Here is a 22,014-nt window from a genome sequence, read left to right as displayed (position 1 = left end):
TTTCTCTCTCTCTTTTTCTTTCTTTCTTTCTTTCAATTTCCATCTCTTTGCTTACATTGTCCTTCTGTTCTTGCATGCTGTTTACTTTATGCATTAGCCCCCTTAGAATATTAATCATAGTTTTTTGCATTCCTGGTCTGATCATTCCAACATCCCTGCTATGATGCTTGCTCTGTCTTTTCAAGTGTCTTTTTTTGGTTTTTGGTTTTTGGTTTTTGCCTTCTGGTATGCCTTGTTACAAAGATGGTTTTAATTTTCCATATTATTTCCTTTTAACACCAGGCTAAATAATTTCCTGATAATGTCATCTGTCTACAGAGTACATGCAGGTTTGGAAATGTAGCATTCACTCATTCATTTTTAAAAAATGTATTCACACATATTTGAATGCCAACTTGCTGTGGTGATACAGCTCTAAACAAGGCTTGGTTTCTACTATCAATAAGTGTCACTTTAGAAGAAAAAGAGAAAAAATACCTCAATTATTTACTAGATATTATTCAATATATGCTATAATAAAGGTGTACAAATGGTGCTATGAAAAGACACATCTCACCTAGATTGAAGGTAAAGTGATACATGAGCTGAATTCTGAAAGATGAGTAGGACTTAGCTAGAAGAAGGGATGGAGGCATATTTCGAGCAGAGAGAGTGGTATTCATGAAGCTATGAAAAGCATAAAAAACTCTGAAGACTGAGGAACAACCAGAGTCCTCAGTTGCAAGAAATAGACAGCTACTCTGGTTGATTTTAACAAAAACGAATCATCTGTGCCTGTCCTGCATCTTTAGCAATTTACAATAAAATTTTCAAACATGGTACGATGTAAAGTGTGTTGGATTGTTTCAAGAATCCAAAGTACTTTTTGAGGAATGTATCTGTGACTTTTGGGTATTATTATATTATTAATTATTTAATACAAATGTGGTATATCGAAATTCCATCATTTTAATCTTTGATCTAGATCCTTGATTTTAGCAATTTATGTTAGCCATTCAGAAGTGATCAGGGGGTTTGCTTTTGCAGACAGCTAATTCCAATAATGAGATAATAAATTGAGACCGGGAACATTAGTTGCTTCCTACTTAGGTAGAATCTTCATCAGCACTGTGTTACTTTCTTTTTTCTTCTCTATGAACTGACCTTGGTTCCTTGGCTTTCAGGTAACTTTTATGCCTCCTAAGGTGTTTGCAAACTCACCACACTCTGGTTACATTTCTTCAGCTCGGCTTAATTCAACAAACAGTTACTGAGCACCCACTAGATTCCACACTCTGCAAGGCTCTGAGATACAATGTCAAACAAGATATGACTCCTGCCTTCAGGGGAGCTTAAAGTCCATTAGGTAAGTATGATAAAATCGATAATTACAATATCTCTTTAGGCCTATAGCACCCAAGTTAGTCAGGACTCTACGTTGCAATTTATTGAATCCCAATAAAAATTACTGATAGTTTATCAGCTGGCTTATATTGGTATTAATTGTATTGGTGGCACTTCGAGTGAGGTTTTCATACCTGAATTTCAGGTATCATCAAGAATTCAGATGGCACAGCAGCTTTATTTCTGTTATGTAATTCCTTTTGTACCTGAAAAGGTCCATTTTTAGTTCTAGGTTTTGGTGTCAAGGATAACCGAAACTCACCCCTTAGAAATACATCTCTTAATTAAAGTCTGCGCCAGATGGAAAAGGAACGCTTTCAAGGCCCCAGTGAGATTCGAACTCACGACCCCTGGTTTACGAGACCAGTGCTCTAACCCCTGAGCTACGGAGCCTCCGCTGCTACCTTTTACACTCCTTGTCCTAAAGCAGATTATAGGCTGAACTCTTTAGGTTTTTGTTGTTTTGATTGGTTTCTAGAAAACTTGACGCTCTGCCCTCATCCCCTTTTCGATTTTCTGGGCTGTGGTCAAACAAATTCCTTCACTCTCTGATAGTTTTAACATCCCGTTCGATTCGCTTTTGTCAAAGGAAGTACAAGACCCTTCAATCACCTCTGAGAGTTTTGTTTGAATCCAGAGCAGCCAAGGGTCAGAGGTTGCACGTTGACGAGAGTGGGGAATAAACAGCTTGCCCATTTGCCAAGATGCGGAGGTTGGGGTGAGAACTACTGGGCCACTTGATTTTAGTTACAGCCACGCCCGCTGCTCTGCGGTACCTTTCGCACCGATTGAAGCCCAGATATTCCAGAACTTCAGTTCTTAGAGCCTTGGGGGAAAGCAGGCAAGATCTGTCTCAAATTCCCCGATATCAGCTATCAGAAGAGAGACTGAGGGGTGAGGGTAATGATGAGGCCAGCAGGAAGAAGGAAATGGAGCGACCTCCCGGGAACAGAAGCCGAGGAGAGGCTCTGCCTTTTGTAGCCTAGTCCTTGAGGTTGGAATACGTTTTGGAGCCTCAATCCGGGGCGTAAAGAAAGGGCCATGTTTCTCCTCCACCGCGCGTCGCTGAAATCCAAATAGAAAAGTTCTGTCCAAAGGAGCTGTGGCAAAGATACCAGAAAATTGTTAATTTCCACCCGGGTAAAGGGGCTGTGAGGGTCACCAAAAAAAAAAATCTGTATAGCGACTCAGCTCGCACAAGCAACAACCATAATGTACGGAGAGCTGGTAAAGAAGAAAACTCAGCCACAAATCCTAGGTCTCCTGTCTCAAGTCAGAGGCCCTGTGCACCTGAAACAAAGCAAGGACTGTTTTCCTGTCTGCTTTCAGGATTTGATAGCTGGCTAATAAAGAAACAATGGCTCTTAATTACAAACAAAAAGCAAAACCAAAACACCTCGACTACTGACAAATACAAGTAACATTAAAACAACTCAGCAAAATAAGATTTATTGGTGGAGAAGAGGGAAATCCAGTCTCTGTGCATCTGTCCCAGCCTGGAATACAGTTCTCCCATAATCCAGAGGAGAGGCTGCAGAATCTCTGGAAAGCCAGCCAGCCAGCTCTCTAAGAGGTCTCCCAGGGTAAAAACCAGCACACTCCACCTCCCACTCACCAAAGTCACATACAGGCAAAACAGTGCCCTTGTGACCTGGAGTGTCATAAATGCAAATAATAGGGAAACGCAACAAAAAAAGAAATGGGCGTATTAAAGAAGTTGAGAGTGAGGGGAGTGAAAGAAATGTGAGCTCAATTTTATCACTACTACTCATCAGCGGCTTCCTAAACTTCTCTGGACTCAAGGTCTGCCTCCTGCTTTCTGGGGGAGCCAGTTTGTTCAGATTCTCCAAAATCCTAAACTTGCCCGTGCAGAAGGGCCTGTCTCCGGAAGCTCCTCCTCATCTCCTGAGTATCAGAGAAGAAGGGGATGCAGGCTCAAGAGAGAACATAAAGTCCCAACAAACCTGTGATTTGCAGTTTTCTCAGATTTCATCCTGTATTTAGGTATAGTGTTCACCTCTGGTTTTCTTGCACCTAAAGAAATGTATAACCTCAATGAAATACGGCGAGACGGGCAACAGGAAGAAACTGTCCTCAGGACTTTTCAGTAACCTTCTCCTCAAGGTCTTTCCGGTTTCTGTCTGCTGCCCGGGCCCAGAGTCACATGCTTTAGGGTTTGTTCCCATTTTCAGGTAACAAAATGTCCATTACCCAGTACTCATCATGAATTTATTGTCTCTCAGTCCCAAATCACCCTTTTTGCCTGCCTTGTGGAAATGGATATGAATCCTTTAAATAGTTTTCTTTTGACAATCGGCACTGAAGCTCTGCAGGTAGAGGATGGTGGAGAATCATTGCAGGAGGAAGGGGGTTTTGCATCCTGGTTCCCACGCACTACTTGGCCTGCTGCTTCCCCAGGGCCTTGCTCCTACACTAGGCATGGCTTTCCCCTGCTTCAGGATCCAGCAGCCACCAACTTCCCCTGGCCAGCATCCCCCTTGAGTGTTCTGTAGTGGAGTGCTCTCAGTGAGAGACCTCTCCAAGAAGAGCTTTCCAAGAAACGCTGGAAGACGGATCTCCAGCAAGTTCCAGAGGGCACATTTCAAGCAAGTTCTGCTGGCACAACCCGAGAGCAATTTCTCTGCTCTTCAGTGAGCCATGCCCATGCCTTCCCCATCGAGGTCTGGATCTTAGCTAGGGGTGGGGTGAAGGATAGAGGGCTCTTCCTTCTGTGCTTTAGCTCAGCTGTAGGTGAGGGGCACTTCCTAAGGTGTTTTCAGCCCTAAGGGTAGTGACTGCTCCTTATATTTGCTATTCCTTTATTCGTCAGTGTTGTCTTTACTTTTTTACTAGCCAATTCCTTGTTTCTCCAACCCCTTGTTTAGGTAATAATTCTCTGTAGTAAACTTTCCCTGTTCATTATAAGAGAAATACTTTCTGGAGATGTAATGTACAACATGACAACTGTAGTTAACAACGCTGGATTGTATATTTGAAAGTTGTTAAGAGGGTAGACCTTAAAAGTTCTCATCACAAGGAAAAAACGTTGTAACTATGTGAGCTGATAGTTGTTAACTAAACTTATTATGCTATCATTTTGCAATATATACATATGTCAAATCATTATGTTGTACACCTTAAACTTACACAATGTTATATGTCAAATATATCTCAATAAAACTGGAAAAATAAATAAATAAACAACTTTTCCTGCCAAGTTATTTGTTCCTCTCTCCTCATTGGACCAAGACTGATCCATACCTAACTATTGCCACATAACAAATCATACTAAAACTTAAACGGCTTAATTTATCACCTGTCATTTATTCGTTCTCACAGATTTGTTGATTTTCACAGAGTTTGGGCAGAGCACAATGAGGACGGCTTGCCTCTGCTCCGTGATTTCTGGAAACTCAAGTGGAAGACTCTAAGACCGGGGGCAGGAAATCATCTGAAGGATGGGTTACTCAAATGTATGGCAGCTGCTGCTGGCTGTGAGCTGAGGCCTCAGTTATTTTCCATGTGGTCCCTCCCTGCAGCTTAGTTGGGGCTTCCTCACAGTGTGGTGGCTGTGTTCTGGGGACAGATGTCCTGAGAGAAAACTATTGGAAGCTTCTATCACCTTTTATGACCTAGTTTTGGAAGTCGTAGAGTATCTCTTCCATCGTAGTCACAGGCCTATCCAGATTCAAGGGGAGGGAACAGAGAGCCCCCAACCTTTGGAAGGAAATGTGTCAAAATTGTATTCAAAGAAAAACACATGGCATGAGATACAGCTGTATGGCCATCTTTGGAAAATACAATCTACTACACGTTTTTTATGACGGAACTCTAACCACTTAGAAGCCTCTATCTCCTCAGATTTCACTTATCCAATGTCCCCTGGACTTGTAACGAAAATTTTGAGACATTAAAATAAATTAATATTAAACAGGTGCCTAGGAAACATACTACCCAGCAGTTCATGGAATATTGACTGTGCTGGGCCCTGCAAAAATCAGTCTATAAAGAAAATTGAATTATGGCATATTTCAGTTACAATTTCTTGTTTACATTATATTTTGATAATATCCATTTTCAAGTATCCCAAATATTTTAAACCTGTATTCAGAGGTTTTCATTTCTACAAAAAAATATATAAATAGACTTCAAGGGTGTATAGGAATATACCTATGCTTCAAGGTATAGGAAGCATTAGTGCAAAAATTCAACATATGTATATATTAAAATATAAACTATCAATTTTGCATACTTTGTAATTGTACTGTTAGTATAGTGAAAAAATAGTCACAATAAAAAGAGTAAAATCTACAAACAATAAACTTATTTTTTAAAAAGAGATGCTTCCCATTTAGTTTTAGGGTAATAGATGAGGTAATTACAAATTAAAAAGTGATAGCTCTCAAATTTAAGTGTCCTATAGATTTAGACTTTACAGCCTAATTATAGAAACTTGGTGATACTCCTAGTTATCGGAATTTTAAATTTCTTCTCTCCTTTAATCCTAGAATAATCATTGCAACAAAGATATTTCTTCTCTTTTTTTTCCTTTTTGTTCCCCCCCCCCTTTGGCTATTTCATTTTCAGTCACTTAAACATATTTTTTTCAGTCATAAAAGGTAAACATTATGTTTCAGAATAGCTGCGGTCACCCAAGATGGGTAATATTTACTTGAAAGCATCTGAGAGCTCTAGAGAGAAGAAAGGCAGGATTATTACTGTAGAGCACAAGCGACCCTGCAGGTCAGAAGACGGTGATGGGTGGAATGAATGATGTAAGTATGGCTTCAGGAGATAAAATCACAGTTTGGATGGGTTGAGAACAAGGGGACTGACCCTCTCTTGTCCAGAGCAGTGGGGTTGACCATTTATTCACTTAAAGTTTCCACCGATCCTGGGGCAGCATCGAACTGGACCTGCTGGATAAAGGTTTGAATCACAAAGGACACAGTGACCTGGGGTCCAGATCACATGTGGGGGTCGGGGCCGTAGGAGGAGATTTGTGTGAGGCCCGGGACCCTGGTCTGGCGGGCGGCGGAGCGGAAGGCAGGGGACTGGGCTGGAAGTACTGGGGAAGGGGGAGGGGCGAGGAGGGAGTGTCGCTCAATACCCTGCCACCCCGTCTCCAAGGCAGAAAGAATTATTCAGGTCCGCACTAACGCTCGTACCTCCTACCTCTCTGTTTCTCAGTCTCTGAACTCAGAACTCCTAGTCCGACAAATTTCAGAAGCTTTCTTCTGGGACACAGCTAGGCGCTAACCCCTCAGAGTCTACAGTATTACACTTTCGGACAAATCAACGTGTCAGGATGGCCGAGTGGTCTAAGGCGCCAGACTCAAGCTTCTGCTTCTCATCGTTGGGGCTTCTGGTCTCCGAATGGAGGCGTGGGTTCAAATCCCACTTCTGACACATCCTTATTTTGTTTCACTTGCCACGTTCATGTCAAAAGTTTCACCTTGGATAGCTCGTAATAACTCAACACCGCAAATATTTCCCGCCCTGAAGGACACTCGAAAATGAGAATTCCCCAGTTTGAGAATCTTAGGATACTTTCAGAGCTATATGGAGGCAACCTCCAGCGCTGCCTTCTGTGAGATCCCTCTTCCCAGGAAAAAAATACCATAACAACCTGTGGTCTTTTCCTTAGTGGATCAACTGACCAGTCATCCACACTTGGATCTTGGGTTTTTACTGTGGGAAGAATTACTGAAACCTTCACTGCTTTTCTGCACACAGAAAGGAATCTGTTATAAAGTTCTAACAAGTTTCCTTTGTCACCTTCTTATATCACCTCTAAAATCTAAGAGGGAAAGTCCCTCAAGATTACGACACTGCTGAAAACATTTTTTGGTTATCAATAGCCAAAAAATGCTCATACTATTAAAATTAAGTAAATTGATAGCTCATTTTGAGATTTCTTTTCAGAATGATGTGATATAGATGTTTTGTCTTTCATTTTATAAAGTAAAAAATGCCTTCTATGAAGTTCTACATAGGCTAAGTAAGATCTTGGTCTTAAAATCAAGATCTTAGACTTCTGCAGCTTTGACATTAAATTTTTCTTCCTGTATAGCTTTTAAATCACTACACAGCAATTTTTCTCCTAGAAATGTATCTCAGTGAAATTCCAGCTCAGCTCCATGCTTGGCCTTACCTAGTGTAGCATTTTGCAGTACCAGATTGTTAGAGGCAGCCTAGATGTCCATCAGGTGTACAGCAGTGGCCACCCATGAATTTCATACTATGTAGCAGCTGCACATAGAAGCAGATGTAAATGTAGCAAGACAATAGATTTTTCAAACTGCGTTGAGTAAAAGAAAAAATATCAGGATGAACAGTGCCAATGAAAATTAAAATCACACAAAGCAATAGCATTTTTTTGAGGGTAGTTTCTTTTCTAAAGAACATTAAAAAACTTTAGAGAGGATCTATATGTTGGGGGGAGAGGAAAGGGATGGATACAGGCCATGAAACAAAGTAGAACTGAAAATGACCTTTCATGGACCAATAACACAAATGAGCCCTGGACAACCAAGTGTGATTAACTTACCTTTTGAACCCAAAGCCTCTCTTTCCCTTCCATCATTAAATTCCACTTTTTTACACTCTACAGATTCCTAAGCACCCACCAGACTTTTCTGCTCTGCATTTCCCCTGCAATCATGAAATTCCAAGTTATTTTTCTCCATTCTCCATTTTCATCGTTTTCAGCCATTGTTTCAAGTTGTGACTGTTTATTTTCCTGTTACTGGCTTTATTTTCTATTTCAAAGCATTCCTACTATATTTTGGACTAGACAGAGAAACTTAAAAAGTATTGATAAAATAAAAATAATTTTACAGTGTTTACTTCTCTTTATAAGGTACCCAACACCTGCTCAAGACGCTGAGTACTGAGCTCTGAGGATCCTTCTAGCCAGGAAATTGTTACAGAGCTTGATTAAAAAAAAAAAAAAAAACTTAGGAGACAATGTTCTGAGTACTTGCCACTTTCCCCAACATGTCATTTCTTATTTAACTTGGAAGATGGTAAAATAAGGTATTGTGATGTTGTTTTTAAATGCAAAAGGCAAAACCAGAAACTGTATATACTTACTCCTTCCTATATCTTTCTCATTAATACAAAAATACAAAGGCTGCAAATTGATTTTAAGAATTGTATGATTGTTTCCATTTTGTTTCTTTCAATTCCTCTCTATGGGGAAAAGCTGTGAATTTGCCAGTAATTTCCCCACTGGAAAAGTCTAAGACTTTGTGTGGGAGACCCTTAAGCTGAGCTACCACTAAAGAAAGTCTGGGTCCTTCTGGCTGGTGTGGTCATGCAAGACACTGGCCTTTGATTTGCCAACAGCGAGGCAGACAGTATAACGTTTTCTTCCTGCCCACAGCAAGTGGGTCTCTCCGGGAAAGGGGGATCTTCCTGGTTACTTTGTATTTTTGTTTTGTTTTGTTTGTTTTTGAGTCAAGCTCCTGGGTTTCGTTAAGATCAACAGCCTGACAAAGCAAGGCACGACCTTCTGCTGGAAATCCACTGCCGGCTTCTCTCGGGAAGAGAGGGTCATCATCGGTGGCGCTAAGATTTTTTAAATGTGCCCAATTGGCTGTGGGAATACTCCAGGTTCTCTAATTGGGAATTTTCATTTGTCAAAGGCTTGACTGGAGGTTCGAGAGACGCTGGTGGAGGAGTGTCTTTAGAGGCAGAAAGGGCCGAACTACGGAATAAGCGAGGATGACGCTCAAGTGCCGGGGGAACCAAGGTGGAAGGGCAAGAGTGAGATTTTTAAAAGGCTGAAAGGTGAGTGTGCCTGGCGAAAACAAAACTGAGTCCTGTCAGAAGTGGGATTCGAACCCACGCCTCCACGCGGAGACCAGAAGCCCCAAGAGAGGGAAGACACAAGCTTGAGTCTGGCGCCTTAGACCACTCGGCCATCCTGACACGACAGTAATAAACCCTCAGCGGTAACAATTCTGTCCATGATTGAAGACTGTTCCATCCAGGAAGGAGAGGAACCAGTCATTTTTAGAAATTACAGGAGCAAACCAAGCACTATCTGCAAAACCGAAAGACAGGAAAGGAGGAGTTTTACGGTGAAGACGTGCGCTGGGCGACAGAACTGATGCTGCTCTGAAGACCGGGAGCCCACATCACCTACTTTGAGTCTCTCTCCCACTCCACCCCTGCTGACCACGTTTACAAGACCGACCTTAAGGAGTAGGGGACTTGGGATATAGATTTTATCGGCCCATGTTGCAACTACCGTCTTTCAGGAGCTTTCCCCGATGCTCACAGTATCTCACAGTATTTTATCTTAACAAGTTTTTATTAGTGGAGACTGGGCCTGTGAGTGGTACTTAAAGATTCCCTGTACAGTAGTATTTCTAGCATCTTAACGGTTCCTGCAAGGGTCCACTCCCTTCTCCTCTCTCCTCTTCTCTCCTCCCTTTCCTTCCGTTGCCATTTTTCTCTCCCTCTAACTTATCTTCCCTCTTCCATTCTTTCCACCTGCGTGAAAGAAGGGATGTGAAGTGAAGAGGCAGGATGTGGTTTATTATAGGACACATAATAAGAGAAGTATAGAGCATGGAGGACTAAAATTAGGTCTTGGTCTTGGTTTAAAATCTCTACTGGGTTTTAAAAAATGTTTTTGTTGTTGTTAAAATCCCTCCTGCTTTGGTTAAAGAGAGAGGTTCATCCAATGTTTTCTTTCCATTCTGTCGCATAGTAGTCTTTAGTTAGTCTCCCAAATTAATAGCCTTCAGAAACTTTTCATTTCCTACAGAAAACAACCCAAACACATATGTACGAACTGGCAAAACAGCTATTGAAAGATCCAATTTTGTGTGCACAATGATCAGGGGTGAGTTGTTTTCTTTTGCTTCGTTTTTGGTCTTCATGCAGAAAACCTGAAATACAGTTTTAAAGGCAATGCAGGAAGAGTAGAAAACATGAGGATCCTGAATCAGATGCGTATGTTTGAATTCAAGCTTCATCACTTACAAAACTGTGATGTGTGATATTTTATATTATTGTGACCATCTGTGAACACTTCCTTCATCTGTAAATTTAGAGGGAAATCCCTACCTCAAGATTCTTGAGAGATTAAAAAGAATTTATGTAGGTACTTTCCCTAGCAAGCCATGTGACAAGGAGCAGTCACTGAAGAGACCATTCACCTTCGAGGTTCTATTTACAACCTCTGGCATTTATACAGTTTTGCGACAACCCAAATTCCCTGCTCCATTGCCCTTTCTGAACTATGGTGTCCTACCTTCCAAACACTTAGAAAATGTGCTCTGGGTTCTCCTTTTCTGCCAATTAATAATCTTTCAAACGTAACAGCTCCCCCTTCCCCTTGGTCATGTGCTCTGTCATTCAGCCCTCAACATCCCAGGCAGGAGTTCTCTCTCCCTCTTTTGAACTCCCCAAACACATTGGTGTTATCATTCAATGAAAAGCTGAAAACTTGACTTTCAAACAAATACAATATGAACACAGTGTCAAAGATTTCATATATCTCACTAATCAATGAGTAAGCTGTTAAAACTGCTTCAAAGGAGAATATGAAGAACAGACAACACACAATCTGAAAGGCTGAAATAAATGTGCTAACAGATGCAAAATTGGTTAATATTCTGTAGGGCAATAAAACTTAAGATTGGACTTATTTCTTCTATTGGGTAAAATTGTATCTCAACTGAGCAAAATCCTTTGCATTGATGTAAACAAGAGCCATTTGCATTATTATCAATTTTCTGTGAGTTAACTTCTCCCACCATAGAGTTCCAGAATAGCCTAGTAAATAGAAAGTCAGTCAGAGATGCACACCCCTATAAAATCAGATAATTCCTACGTGGTCTACTAGACTAATGCCCAATACTTCATTAACGCAAGGACCCAGTAAATTCTGTTGTTCATTTTTAAATCTTTGACACATTTTCCTGACACATATGACAATTTATATAAGTTGTCTAACAGTAAGCTAATTAGGAGAGTGTTAGTGGAAATGGAGACATGTTTGATCAGGTCCCTGAGTTCTGACTCTCGTCTTAGTTTACCTATTTGTAAAACTGAGGGGGTATATATTTAATTACAGTGCTGTAGTCAGGTGGAACATTTTAAAATCTTTTATACTTTCCTTAGTTTACATGCTTTCTAATGGACTCTTGTGTTTCCAAGATGAATAAAAACAAATGTATTAAATGCTTTTGTTTCCAATCTTTCTTCTATCCCTCCCCACTTGATTATTTAAAATATCAGGTGTATGTAGCGTGAAGGGAATTCAAAATCAGCAGGGTCTCCAGAAGGCAAGTGAATTTTGTTTCCCAAGCCCAATACAATGTGCAGCTCAATCGAAATGGTCAAAATCTGACAAACCAGAGAAATAAAGACTCCACATTAGAGATTCCACAGTTTGATTAACTCCATATTAATCCCTTCTGGGAACTTTTTGAAACTTTCACTTGTAAGGATGTCTTTTAGGGGAAAAAGCAATAAAAATACATTTTCCACAAACTGTATGTGTGCACTTGAAAGAGGTTGTTTTAAGAGCTCCTGAACAGAGACTGGGACAGCTTAGGCCATAAAGAAGATAGTCTGTGATGGCAGTTATTTGCACAAAGTCATGGAATTTTCTCATAAGCTAGAAATCAATGGAATAAAGACTTCTGCAACTGAGTTTCACTTACTCAAAATAAGTTAGAAATTGGCTTGAAAAGAGAACAGTTTCTGAAATAAACATACAATGTGGAATTAGTATCTGCAAGTCTAAGTTATATTACTTGAAGCATCTTGGAACAGTAGCCTTTTTTTTTTTTTTTTTAAGTTTTGTAGGTCAGTGTTTCTCTCATTTTAATGAGCTTACAAATCACCTTGGGATCTGGTTAAATGCAGATTCTTATTCAGTACATTTAACATATGAAAGAATCACCTGGAGCAATTGTTAAAGCGCAGATGCCTGGGCTCCACCCCCAGAGATACAGTCAACCCTCCTGTATCCCTAGGTTCTGAAATCCTTGAATTCAACCAACGGTGGTTCAAAAATATTTGGAAAACAAATTCCAGAAAGTTCCAAAAAGCAAATTTTGAATTTGCCATGCACCAGCAGCTATTTACATAGCATTTACGTTGTATTAGGTATTATAAGTAATCGAGAGATGATTTAAAGTGTACGGGAGGATGAGTGTAGGTTATATGCAAATAAAGTCATCCCTCAGTATCCTTGGGGGATTGGTTCCAGGACCCCTAAGGATACCAAAATCCAAGGATGCTTACATTCCTTATATAAAATGGCACAGTATTTGCATATACACACTCTTCCATATATTAATACTTCAAATCATCTCTAGATTGCTCATAATACCTAATACAATGTAAACGTGTATAAATAGTTGTAAATACAATGTAAATGCTATGTAAATAGTTACCAGCACTTGGCAAATTTCAATTTTGCTTTTTGGAACTTTCTGAAATTTTTTTTCAAATATTTTTGATCAGAATTTGGTGGAATTTGCAAATGTGAATGCAGGGATATGGAGAGCTGACTGTACTATGCAGAAAAAATTTCCCTTCTCTTCTAGGTTTTTTGGCTGGTCTAGTAACTGAAGTGACATAGGAAAGGTTAACAGGAGAAAAGCTGATTTAACTTCATACATACAGGAGCCCCAAAGATATGAGGTTCAGGGGCAAATTGGCGAATTGAGGCTTATGCCATCCTGAGCTCAGGAATGGGATAGGGGCCTAAGGCTTCAAAGGGGAGGTGTGTAGTTCACAGGAGGATAAGAAGAGAAGTTTGGTAATTAGAAATTTGCTCTGCCATGCAGATAGGTCTTTCAGATAGAAAAGTTATATCTGGTAATAATTTTTTGTTGTTGTTTTTGTTGTTGTATTTGTTTGTTTGTTTTTTCTGGTACAGGCTCCCTATCAAAACTCTTTTGGGTAGTTATGGGAGAGGAAAAAAATTTTTTTTCCTGAGTCAGCTGGGTCTTGATTGCCTTCAGCTCAAAATAATTCACATGCCAAAGAGGCATATTTTGGGATGGCATATTCTGCTTCCCTTCAACATCTAACTTTAGAGAGATTACATTTTTTCTCTTTAAATAGACATGGTGCTATCTTTTCATGCTAACAGGAAGACTACCTATCATGTGATATCTTAACTCCAGAATCTACAGACTAAATATAAACAATCACTGGTTGATTCTCCAGTCAAGGAGCAACTTCTAATCCTGTTTTCTCTATTTCTTGTTTGGAACTTTAAATCTCCTTTTTTATGCTTATTTACTAGTCTTTCATATTTTTCAACTATTAATCTGTGTTTTATTGACTCAGGAATACTCACTTATATTTTTTCTACTTTTGCTTTCTTCACTTGTATCTAATTTTTTATTTAGCCCCATCCCTTGAGTGTTGAATGATGTGTGATTTTTTTTTATTAGTTATCTATTTTATACGTATTAGTGTATATATGTCTATCCCAATCTCCCAGTTCATCCCACCACCACTCCCCCGAAGTGCAATATTTTTAATGAAAAGTTCTTGATTTTAATATAGTCACAGTTGTCATCTTTGTCTTTATAGTTGGATTTTTCCCTTTTAATTAAAAGTTCTTTTCTACCTTTAGTTCCTAAAGATATTCTTCATTGGTATCCTTTAAATGTTTTTACTTTGTCTCCTCCCTGGAAACACTTCAAGGTCAATTCAGTACAATTCAATCCAGATGACCACATTAAAAAAAATCTGCTGAGGGAGTACTACAGGGGAGTGGTTAAGCAGCATTAAGCAGTGGGATTTCAAAATGAAGCTTTGAAACCATATACAAGCCCCTGTGCTCTTGTCCTTTGAGGTTAAAGGCTTTTTGCTTTAGCATCCCAGGCCTCCTCTGAGTCTCAAAATGTTGACTCAAGAGTTAATGATTAGGAATTGTGAAGACATAGACACAAAGAATAGCTGTTGGTCCAGGAAACTAGTAACCATTTAGACTATAAACCAGCCATATAGCAGAGTCACTGAACTCCCAGCTCCCTGAAAGATAGACGTAAAGGTCTGACACACATTACTAACTTTCTACAGGAAGCAGACGCCCACCAGATGAAAACTGCTGACCACAAGCATGGAGACCCCAGACTGACTGAAACCAGAAGATGCGTGGTGCTCAGAATTTCACCTTGATGTCAACCAATCTGAGAATTGTTCACAAGCTCATCACACACCCTGCAGCCCCTCCCTCACACTGCCTTTAAAAGCCTGTGCCTTTAAAAACCATATTAAGATGGTTTTTTAAGGGCACTAGTCCGCCATCTTCTTGGTTAGCTAGATTTCTCTTTTTCCTTCTTTGCTGTTGTTGTTTAGCTTTCGCAAATAAAGTCACTCTCCTTGCCTCAACACCTCGTCACTCAATTTATTGGCCTGTCCTGTGGGGAGTAGCTGATCCTGCATTCTTCCCATGAAGACATCAGGCTCCCTCTTTGAGAATTCAGGCCTGACCTTTCAAAGGTGATAGTAAGATAGTAAAGAAGCTGGGGGAGGTTTGCAGGAAAGAGAACCAGACTCTATGGAAATCTGGGGAGCAGGACCAGCTACATAATTTACAGGACCCAGTGAAAAATGAAAATGAGGGCCCTTTGTTCAAAAAGTAGGACGAAAGTGCTGTTAAAATTATGAAAATATACCCATATGAGTCTGGGTTAAGGGCTCACGCCCACCAAGACTCCCACCCAACTTACCTTGACACTGTCAGACTGCCAGCCTGGGGCAGGGACAACAGACACTGTGCCACACCCGAGAGGCACCAGGGTTATGCTGCTTAACTACCTCTTCCCTAGACCTCCCAGGGGGCTTACTGCTGAGGCAGGTGTGAGAGGGGGGTGGGGAAGGATAGCAGGGCAGGTTGCCAGCTGAAGGGTACATTGGCCGCTGAAAACTCATCTCTGGGTGGCGGGACCTGTGAGAGCCAAGGCTTCAATGAAAGCCCCACATCTACACATGTTCCATGTCCTATTGGACCTCACAAAACGTGTGTAAAGGTAAAACTATTAAGAATTTCAAGAGAGCCATTGCAGAGCATTAAACCCCAGGAGCAGGACCCTTCTGAGTGTGGGTTTGTGGGCAGTGAGCTGCGTGACTGCATAGGTCTCAGGCCCATGAATCTGGCCCATTTAGGGAGCATAAATCATATTCAGAATCTTGTGGGAGAGATACTGGCTTGGTCGCTCTGGTGATGAAATGTCACCTGCGGCTCCTCTAGCCGCTCCAACCTGTAGCTGAACAGTGACTGCAATGTGGGCCTTTAAAATAAGAACTTTAAGCAGATGAATAGAAATTGAAAGATAAATTTGAAGCTAAAGATGAGGCAATAAGGAATGAACAATAGAAATGAAATATGTGTGGTATATGCCCTAGAATCCAAAGCTACATAAATGCCCACAAAAAGGGTGTGACCCTCAAGGACTCAGGTTACTTTGCTGGAGTAAGAACATTTGCATTGAGCTTTTGAAGAGATTTACAGAAAGGCCACTAATAATGCCAAGGCCTGGACCCCAACCATACCTCATCGAATTTCCAAACCTTCCTTCCAAGGTTTTCCTGGGAGAGCACTCAGGACTAAAAGTTACTGGCTTACAAGACCATGGGCCAATGATTCTCTTTTTGAAGGTGGTAGTTTTATTCTGTTAATGTAGCTGGGGAGGTTACTGGGGATGAAAATATCTGAGGAAGTGATGATTCCATGGCTTCTGTCTTAGGAGGTTAAGACAAAGTCTGTGGCTTCTGTAGAAGAGAAAATGGAAAAAAGTAGAATCGGAGCCCTGCAGAATTCAGAGGGGAATTGAGAAGGAAAGAACAGCTCAGAAAAGGAATTAATCAATCATCTCCTGAGGTAGACTTATGCAGCAAAAATCACCCTTCTGGATTTTGAATATTGGTGGCTAGGTTCATCTCAAGAAACTCGGGTTCTCTCTGCCCTTGAAAATGATCATTTCTGGTTCCTAAGGAGATTGGAGTATTGATAACCTGTCTTTGTAAAAATCCACTTAAAAGTTTCACCTCCTCAGTAGCACCTTCGATATCCAACATTTATTTTAAAAATATATTAGAGCAATCCAAATCATACAAAAGAATGTGGCATATAACCATGAAAATAAAAAGGGAGAAGTCTGATTTTGAATAAGCAGGCAGCAGGTGGCCGTGGACTGAGTTGTGAACAAAGAATCCAGCTAGGGTAGATCACCTTGGGCTTCACGTCTCCCTCAGCTCTGCGAGTGACGATTCTCGGAAGTATCTGCTTTTCCTTCTCTTCCGCCACGTCTTCAGTTTCTCCAGGGGCGCGATCGTACAGTGCCCCTGCCCTGTCCTCGGCCTTGCCATTGACGGGGAAGAGCCAAGTCGCCCCAACTTCAGAGTCCGGGAGTGAGCTGTGGGAGGCGCGGGGGAAAAAAGTCTGCCTTCTAAATTTATCCCTAGAAATCGGTGTAGGAGACCCTAACGGGTTGAATACCAAGTTCCTGAGAAAGGGTTTCAGAGCTTCGGTTTTTGAGTAAATTACAAAAGTGCAGAAGCCTTAGAGATTTGCTCGTAGGCAGCAATCTTGAGAAGGAAATGTGGGGCCGACTCAGAATGAAGTTAGTGGGAAAGGGGGAGAGGGAAGAATCGACAGGCTTGAGTGTCTATCAATCTGTATACAAATTGATAAGGTACAAGAAAAGAGCTAAAATTAAAAGCAGAGTGGCGCAGCGGAAGCGTGCTGGGCCCATAACCCAGAGGTCGATGGATCGAAACCATCCTCTGCTAGGCTTCTTCTCCTTTTCCAATATTGGACCAACACACGTTATTTTCTTCCTCAAACTCCAAGATTCCCACAAGAACACCAGGCAGAGGCAGGTAAATTCAAACACTCATGACAGTGACACTACTGATTTACATTTCTTGTTTTCTTTTGGATCTTGATGAAAACTGACCTCTATCAAAAATGTGTCTTTATCAATGTTTATAAAGCTCGCAACATATTGGGAAACAATGCAACATCTTAATTATCGTCTGTGTGCAGTGACTCTATCGCTGCATTTTTGCCTATGCAGACGTGTTAACAAGCCTTGAAACGGAGCAGGACTCTGCGGTCTTCCCCGCCCCTCCCCATGCCCCCCGCCTGCCTTTTGTCTGTAGAAAAACTAGCCAAAGAATAAGTATAATCAGAGAAGTGAGAAAATGCAGAAGCAAAGGAAAGCAGTCAAACAGGACAAAATAATAATAGTTTAGTCATTAAGCAAAGTCAATGACCTTTAGTTCCTCCTCAAGGGCAATAGGTAATATTCTGAGCCACATCCTGTGAGCTGTCTTTTAGGTACTGAAATCCCCACCAGGTGGAAGAAGTTAACTACCTGATGACCAGACTGTAGCTACGACATAAGCTGCCACAATTCTGAGAACTGACCTCAAAGAAATGGGAAAAAATCGGTCTTGGAACTAAAGATTGGCTGTACTCAAAACAATCAAGGTGACACTGATCAGACCAACCACGACCAATTTCAAGATGACTGTCAGAGCTAACAGTGCTATTTCTGCATGTAGCGCCCTCCCTCCGCCTATCCACCCCTGAAACCCCCCTTTAAAAGCTCTTGGCCACTGATTGTCAGTGGGGGGAGTCGGCCTTTGGACAGGAGTCCGCCCTCTCCCCTGGTTGCCGGCCTCCGAAATAAAGCAAACTTTCTTTTTCACCAAGCTTGCCTCTCAAGTATTAGAGCAGCGGGCAGCCGGACCCCACTTTCGGTAACAGTCTCATGAACAAATGAAGACCTGCCGTGACAGAGGCAGCGAATGCTGTTCCACCTGCCTGGTCCTTCCTGTCTTTAAATAGAGTGGAGCTCAAGATAAAATGTGGAGTTGAAAAGTAAAGGAATAGGACAGGGACAAATGTGGACTGCCTGCACTGGCAAGAGGGAGGTTGGAGAGACAAAGGGAAGAGTAGAGGGGAAAGGAGACTGGGGAGAGGGTGAAGAAAAGGAGTGTGAAGGAAAGGTGCGGAAAGGTGGGCGTGCTGAAAAAGTGAGATGTATGAAAATTTTGAAGAAGTGGGTTTTCAGGGAGCTCTTTTCCTGGACGGAAGCACCACTTCGAAGTGGGCGTTAGGTTGTTTCTTGCTCTGGCATTAAAATTCCAGGAGACCCCAACTCTGAAAGAAAACACTGGAGGAAACAAAGGGAAATAAACCTCCTCCTTGTGACATAACCTTCATTCTTTACCCAATTTTTGATTTTCCTGAAGTTCTTCCCACCTACTGAAGTCATTGCTGGTGAAGGAGCCTGCGCGCCCACTCTAAAGCTGCCTCTGATGAGTGGGTGAGGCCTCAAAGGGCTCTCTCTGCAATTATTAACTGCAGGAATATTCCCTCCCCAAAGGATCCCACCCTACTCTCAGCACGACTTTCCCCCTGCAATAAGTGCTACACAATAATTGTCTGTGCAACGAAGAAGTAGTTTGGGGGTTAAATGGAATCTTCAATACAATCAAGCCAGTTGCAGCGCTGGGTCGGAGGTATGCGATCAACGCCCCTGGCAGACCCAAGTGATTTCCGAAATCATGAGCATCACTAGCACACCTCGGTGTTCTTAGTCATTCTGTGTAATGAATTCGGAAGCATCCTGCAGAGCCTGAATAGCTCAGTCGGTAGAGCATCAGACTTTTAATCTGAGGGTCCAGGGTTCAAGTCCCTGTTCAGGCGAAAGGGCTTTTCCATTCATTTAAACTTAGGTAACAGAGCCCATTTAGGAATGCCTCTGAAAGTGGGGAAACCTTAACAGTCAAATCAGGCAAAGGCACTAACCTAAAATAGTTTACCTTCTAGTTTTTCATTAATTTTCCTTTCCCAAATATTCACAGAAACACTTCCCCAAGTTTCTAATAGGAATCGAAAAAGGACATCATATAAAAATAATAAACCAGTAATAGATTTATTGAGAAGTAAGCCATTTTAAAGTTCCCTTAAAATGATTTATTAATCTGGGAGTGAAGGGGAGCAATTTGGGTGGACCCGACTAGATGTGATGGTATTAGGAGGTGGGATCTTTGAGAGGTGATTAGGTCATGAGTTAATCCCTCCTAAATAGAAATAGTGCCCTCTCAAAGGAGACCCCAGAGAGCTCTCTCTCCCTTCTGCCATGTGAGGCAACAGTGAGAAGACAGCAGTCCATGAACCAGGAAGCTCTCACCAGACAATCAAAGAACATGAACCATGAAGATTTGCCTTTCAGGCATTTGGTGCCTGTCTTTCTTTAGAGAATCTCTTTTGTTTCTTTAGTCTGAACAATAATAACATAAGATTGTATACTCTTCCTCCCCACCTCCCTTCCCTCTCATCACAACCAGTTTTAATCAGTACTTTTACAGCTATTAATGTACTTTGGTGCAGTTAACTATGTTTATGCATATAACACTTCATCTTTCATTCTTAATTTTAGTGGGTTAAATAGTGTCAGCTGGAATTTGTGTCTTTCTAGAACCTCTGAATGTGACCTTACTTGGAAATAAGTTTTTGCAGGTGTAATTAGTTAAATTAAGATGAGGTCATACTGGGTTAGGGTGGGACCTAAATTCAATGACTGGTATCCTTATAAGAAATGTCGCAGACACAGAAAGAAGAAAGTCATAAGAGAACAGAGGCAAAGATTGGAATGATACAGCTACAGCCAAAAAAAAATCAAGGATTTCGGGGATCCACCAGAAGCTAGGAAGAGGCAAGGAAGGAGTTCTTCAGAGAACCTTCAGAAAGAGCATGGCCCTGCCAACATCTTAATTTTGGACTCCTAGTCTTCAGAACTGAGAGAGAGTAAATTTCGGTTGTTTTTAAGCCAACCAGTTTGTGGTAATTTGTTCTGGCAGCCCTAGAAAACTTACTGTTTTTCTCTCTGTGTAGCACATTCATTTTAGATATCCAAGTTGTCTCCAATTCTCTGCTGCCTGGAATTGCTACAATGACTATCCTCTGCAAAGCCACCTATGGAACTGAGCTGGAATTTTACTGAGGACTATTCCTAACAGTGGAATTTCTACTACCAAGAGGCTACACAAAAATAAACATGCATTTAATGCCAACCCTGAAAAATCTAAGACCTAGATTTTAAGATTAAGTCCTTACCTTTATTCCACGTAGAAATTCACACATCTATATATGATCTTATCATGACAAAGTGAAACAGAGGAAATACATCTAAATCATACTGGTGTGAGAAAAAGTCCCAGGGGAAGGTGACCCTTGAGGTAAATCTAAAATAAGGAAAAAGCTTGAGGTAAAGAAGAAAGGAAGTTATTTGAAGCAGAGGGAGATTTTTGTTTGTTTGTTTGTTTGCTTTAAAGTTTAATGCCTTCCTTACTATTAACGAACATTTCTTTGCTATTGGTGATAAAACTATAGCTATGTCGCAATCTTTTGTGGGGCCGTTTTCAGATTTAGATAAGTGGGGAATTCCTTTTTATAGATTCTTATAACAGATTCTTATTGTAAAGATTGGTGAAACTCCCAGGAATTCACTGTCCAGAAAGAGTTCCGGACACAAAGCTTGAATGTCTCTTCAGTTGAGACTCTTAAGTCGACGGTGACATCTTCCTCGTTAGTATAGTGGTGAGTATCCCTGCCTGTCATGCGGGAGGCCGGGGTTTGATTCCTCGGCAGAGAGGCAGTATTCCCAGTCTTCATCTGCACAGAAAGGGAATCTTGCTGCTTTGTTTCTCTCTTTTTGTTGTTTTGTTTTATTCGATTTCCTGCGTGTTGGTTTATCAACGCGTCCACCAAGCAAGCAAAGGCCTACAGATGGAAATCCACGGCCACCTTCTCTCTGGAAGAAGTTACCCTCAGCGCGGCGGATCGAAATGTGCCCATTTGGCTCTGGAAATATTCCAGGATCTTGCAGTGGGAATTTTCATTTGTTGACTGAGGTGATGGAGATGTTGCTTGTGCAGGAACCGCCCTTGGAAAGCTCTCAATGGTCCCCAAATTTTGATGCACATTAGAATAACCTGGGTGCTTTTAAAATGTCTGGGGGTGGGAGCCAGGCTTCAGTAGGTTTTTAAAATCGCCACCTAGGTGTTTTCAATATGCCTCAAAGTTTGGGAGCCGCTGGTCATTTCTCTGTCATTAGTTACTCTGACAATGTTACTAACATATTCAATTTTTTATTGTATTTATAATAAAATTTAAACTATTTGTAAAGCATTATAAAAAACATAAACCCACTAGTGATCTAACGTAGATGATATTGTTACTACCCATTATGTAGCAACAATAGAAGTAACTTGGTGTTTCTCCTCCAAATCATGTAGTCACCACAGAGTGTCAAAGTGTGCAGCGGGGATAGTATGTTTCAATTCATGTAAAAATATGGACATTTGAGCTGACACCTTCCATAGCTCTAATTTGCTAAAGTAGTTCAATTTTTATATGTAAAAATGAAAACCTATTGTGTTGGTTAAAAAAAAAAAAGCCTGATAATGTTGTCGTTATTAGGTGCTAGCTAACATAAGTTATACAGTACACCTAAACATATACAGTGTGCTGGTTTCTTTTATACTTGGATGTTTTTAAATTTGGACATATACAACCTATAAAAATTGCTGAACTTGTAGTTTAAAATTTCAAAGTCTGGTGAT

The 22,014-nt window shown here is 41.0% G+C and overlaps 5 non-coding genes across 5 annotated transcripts; 3 read left to right on the top strand and 2 right to left on the bottom strand.

Moving 5' to 3' along the window:
- Nucleotides 1-1,703: 1,703 nt before the first annotated feature.
- On the bottom strand, nucleotides 1,704-1,776 carry TRNAT-CGU (transfer RNA threonine (anticodon CGU)). The gene has a single exon. It is a non-coding gene; the product is annotated as a tRNA-Thr (tRNA).
- Nucleotides 1,777-6,685: 4,909 nt separating this feature from the next.
- On the top strand, nucleotides 6,686-6,792 carry TRNAL-CAA (transfer RNA leucine (anticodon CAA)). Its single transcript has 2 exons — nucleotides 6,686-6,723; nucleotides 6,747-6,792. It is a non-coding gene; the product is annotated as a tRNA-Leu (tRNA).
- A 2,418-nt stretch (nucleotides 6,793-9,210) lies between these two features.
- On the bottom strand, nucleotides 9,211-9,318 carry TRNAL-CAA (transfer RNA leucine (anticodon CAA)). The gene is made up of 2 exons: nucleotides 9,281-9,318; nucleotides 9,211-9,256 (listed from the first exon to the last, which is right to left on the bottom strand). It is a non-coding gene; the product is annotated as a tRNA-Leu (tRNA).
- Nucleotides 9,319-17,094: 7,776 nt separating this feature from the next.
- Nucleotides 17,095-17,166, top strand: TRNAM-CAU (transfer RNA methionine (anticodon CAU)). Its single transcript has one exon. It is a non-coding gene; the product is annotated as a tRNA-Met (tRNA).
- A 1,854-nt stretch (nucleotides 17,167-19,020) lies between these two features.
- On the top strand, nucleotides 19,021-19,093 carry TRNAK-UUU (transfer RNA lysine (anticodon UUU)). The gene has a single exon. It is a non-coding gene; the product is annotated as a tRNA-Lys (tRNA).
- Nucleotides 19,094-22,014: the final 2,921 nt, after the last annotated feature.

The sequence above is a fragment of the Eubalaena glacialis genome, chromosome 7, assembly GCF_028564815.1.
Source record: "Eubalaena glacialis isolate mEubGla1 chromosome 7, mEubGla1.1.hap2.+ XY, whole genome shotgun sequence".
NCBI classification, from domain to species: Eukaryota; Metazoa; Chordata; class Mammalia; order Artiodactyla; family Balaenidae; genus Eubalaena; species Eubalaena glacialis.
This window is presented reverse-complemented; position numbering and strand designations above follow the sequence as displayed.